This window comes from Nanorana parkeri, unplaced genomic scaffold, assembly GCF_000935625.1.
Source record: "Nanorana parkeri isolate BGI_ZX_2015 unplaced genomic scaffold, ASM93562v1 scaffold990, whole genome shotgun sequence".
NCBI classification, from domain to species: Eukaryota; Metazoa; Chordata; class Amphibia; order Anura; family Dicroglossidae; genus Nanorana; species Nanorana parkeri.
Genome location: NW_017307258.1, coordinates 428824 through 433150, shown reverse-complemented (window position 1 = coordinate 433150; position 4327 = coordinate 428824).

The following is a 4327-nucleotide window of genomic DNA, read 5'->3' as shown; positions in this document are numbered from 1 at the left end:
CGTCAAGCAATAGCCGACTTTCTGGCAATCAGTAACCACCTGAAATATGCCCTCCTTATCAAATACAGTTTTGCAGCTAATTTAAATAAATGCTGATGGACATAACACATTGACTTGTAATGTGCAAACATCATGTTCTAAACCCAGTACTTGCCAGCTTCTTCTTGGTGTGTTGTGTTGGGGGGCACAAAGAATGTTCTCTGTAATCCTAAGAAATAGAAAGACTGAGGTCTCCATTAGCAACACCTGAATGAAATATATATCAAATATAAAGCTGAACTTCTGGCTGATATGACGCAGATAAATGCAGTTCTGTATGTACCTGAATTGTATGTGGCATCAGCCTCTTGCAGTCTCTGTACAGCAGAGCTCAGATTGGGAGGAAGAAGCGGCACACAGCACTGGGGAAGCTAAACATTGTCACCCGGGGAAAAAGGCTGATTGCTCGCCCCAAGGGAGAAGTTCTCCATTCACACACCCAGTGGCTCCTCTCCAAAAGCAGCACCCAGGGCGGGCACATGTCCGTCCCCCCCCCCCCACTTTGGCCGAGTCACAGACTAGGGGAGGGATAAGACTGGTAAGTGTTACTAAACTAGCAGAGAAAAATCAGTTATCCTACCCTGCCAGACAGGTCTTCACTTTGTATATTTCAGAACTGGAAGGATGGAATACAGCGATTTCATATATTTATTGTGCGGTGTGTCTGGAGTTCAGCTTCATGTTTTTAAATGTCTTCCTAAAGGTCCTGCAAGGCTACATTCACATCTATGTCATAGGGAAATGTATTACAATGCTGCTTGTGGCAGATTCCATCAAGATGCATCTTCCACGGAGATACATGGTACGGCATGTAATATGCAGTGCATAAAACATTGTTTTGTCTCCATCCAACTGATTATTATGTTGGCAAGTAAACTGTAAGTTCACTATTGAGAAAAAAACCCTTGTGTGTTCCTTTTTGTCACTATAAACTGAGATCTGAACAACTTCTGTCAAATTTTTAAAAAGTTTAGCAAAAAAAAAAAGCTATTCATGCCATAAACCAACATAATAGTCCTCTTTCCTTGCATGGCTGTGAATTGTATGTCGGATATGAGAGCCAGCCATCCGTAATTAGTAACGTATTGGAAGTCATTTACTCTTCAGCTAAACATTGATCTGGGTTCAAAGGGTTATGAAATGCATTCAATTTTGACTCACCTGGGAGAACACTAGACCTCGGAGACTGCAGTACTGATTAATCAAAGTGTCAGTACAAAGAATTGGAGTCATTGCAAAACAGCCACCAGTCAGATTTGAATTTGATGGTTGTGGTAAAGTAACAAAATGTTTACACCTTGTGTACGTTTTGTGTTTAGATTGCTACCTCGCAAGCCACTGATTTGGACTAGGCATGCAGTGGGGCTACCCTTGCACTGCAAGGGTTAAGTGCTTGTTAAAAAAAAAAGTTATACTCGCCTAATCCTTAGACCAGTCCCTCCCGCCTCACTCCACCTCTGCTGCAGCAGTCGTAACGATCCTTGAGTCGTCACCTTCTATGCACTGTGTACAGGATGTGAGGATGCCGAGGGACACCAATGTAGTGGAGGAGGAGACGGACTGGAGAAATCCCCGTCACAGCCGGCCATATCCAAGGTTGAGGCGATTATAACTTAACTCTTGCAGTGCAGGGGTAGCCCCACTGCAAGGGTTAAAGGAGAATTACACTCATCCCCATTATTAGAGCTGACGTGACACTGAAGCTGTCACATGTCAGCTCTATTGATCGGGAACTGAGCGATAACATACCACCGATTGCTCAGTTCCAGTTCATCTCCCTGCAGAGTGGTGTATGTCAGTCAATCTCTATATGCTGAGTTTTGGGTCACAGGAGGACATTAGTATTATGTCCACCTGTGACAAAGAACTATGGGGGGGGGGGGGGGAAGTTTGGTCATAGTTCTTTTTCAAAGTTAGGTTCCAGTAAGAGATAAAACACTAAACTAGTTATTAAAGGAGAACTATGAGGCGAGGGCTTTTCACTGAGCCTCATAATCTGAGCCGACCTGTCACAATGAAACTGTCATAGGTCGGCTCAGTAGATCGGGAAGTGAGCGAACACATGCCGGCGCTCACTCACTTCTCGATCCTGTCACTCCAGAGAGTCGTGACTGGATTTTCCCCTCCCCTGGCGCTGCCTCTGGATAGGCAGAGCCAGCTGTCGCTCATGCAGCTGGGTGGATCCGGACAGTATTGTCGGGATCCGTTTCAGCTGCGGCTCGCGGTATACTGAGCTTTGTTTTAACAGGAGGACGATAGTTTGTGTCCTCCCGTTACCCTTCGGAGAACTATGGGGAAAAGCCCTAACCCCATAGTTCTCCTTTAAATGTACCTTTTTCATTGTCCATCAAGGGACAAAAGAATTCAGAAAAATTTGGGTTATACTGCCACCTACAGGAGTTGGGCACCATGGACAGAACAAGTTGTAAGCTAGCCCCCTTTGCTCCACTTCGTGGAATTCATCCCTTTGTCTTTAATCAAGATTCCTTGCTATACCACCACTTCAGCTAGTCTGTATAGTAGCCACCCAGATTGCATTTCCTCAGCATGAGCTTTGGAAGATGTACACAGACACTGTTGGAAGTGCATCCTGGAATGAGACTTTTGACAACTGGACTTTACATGGTGTCGCTTTGCAGACCTTTGTGTACTGTGGTAGCTGTGGAGTACTTTCCAGGTCTGGAGCTATAGCACAGCCCCAGGTGTGACCCTGTGTCTGAAGACTTGCTTTATGAGTGAGGCTGTAGGACAGTGAGCTACCTCACTGTTGGCACCTTTGCAATTGCCCGTCTGTGCCATTTTTTATCACGGTAGGCCTATGGGATTCAGCGCTGACATCATACGCTAGGTAGAGTACTTTGTGCTCTTTCCCACCATTCAGCCTATAGGAAGCACCATGTGGATCTCAGGTTAGGTTCCACTGCCCACCTACAGTGATGTGGCCACCCCCAGCTCAGCTGCCTGAGATCCTCATCAACACCGGCTGCCCAGATATGCGAGTGCTCGTCTCACATTGGGCCTCGTTGCTTTGCCATTATGCTGTGCAACATGTCTTCACAAAGACACATAGGACAGTCCTGCAAATACAGATAACCTCTGCCCCTACTCCCATAGTGGGTCTGGGGGGTGTTTACCTGGTATACCCAGAAGGAACCAATACCTAGAATCACTATTGTTATAGGGGGACATAATCATCCAAGTCTGTCAGCTCTATCCAACTGGGGCCAAAGCCACCCCCATGTTCACAGGGACCACCACGCTTCCACTCTGAACTTCTGGTTTGTGCCCAGTTACTGGAGCAGTCGGCCTTGAGGCTATTTCAATAGAGACTATTTTGGGGTCAATGCAATTTGCTGTAGTTGACCTAGACGTACAGGGGATTGTTTCAAACCTTATTGGTGCAATGTGTATTACCTTGCATCTGCAGGATCCGCCTTCTGTTCCAGGCCTTGGGTCTTGTTAAGCTCCTAAAGCTGCAAAGACCTTTCCGCTTCACCCACTATTTTAGTAATTGCTGTATTTGGACTGGAAACACCCCAAAGGGTCCTGGGCCCCGTGTGAGATTCTGGAGGAAACCTGCCCCTTTGAGAAGGGATTTGTAAACTGGTGGTCTGTGCCCACTGTCAGACAATTGAATTCCCTCTTTATATCCGAAGTGATATAACCCTTCCTATTGTGTTGACAGTAACCTTGACCTGTCAGGATGGGTAGAAACCTTTAAAGAGGACCCCTCTACCACAGAGGTATGCCCCAGTTTAAACAGAGCGACTGGTGTGAAACCTTGTGCTTTAGCTGTGAGGGCTTATTATAAGACTCAAACTTTGTGTCTCGTATTGGACTGTTTATACAGATGCAAAGGGCACTCCGGCTATGTGCATGGGATGAGGTCATCTACTTTAGCAGTGAGTGCTCATAGGTCTTCAGGGCCTCTCAGACATCAGGTACTCCTTCTGCATGAAGGTGTGCCCCTACTTCAATTATGGTTGCATGTACATTTGGACTGGTTCTTGGGTAGTTTGCCTCCCTGGCCTTTGGGTGCTCAGGGCACCCCTTTGATCCCAAAGAGGTGTCATCCTTGTGTATGGCACCTCCTTCAGCTGCCCCTCATCTCCCTCCATATGCTACTGCACTCAGTTTTTTTTTCCTGGGCTTTCCAGAGGTCCCCGAGACCCCCTTTTTCAATGCAGGTGGAAGCTTGGCATCGGATGTTATATGCAAGGATTTCACAACCATGAACAAGCATGCACGGGTGCCTCCACAGCAGCTACTTAGTGCTGGTGTCCCCCGT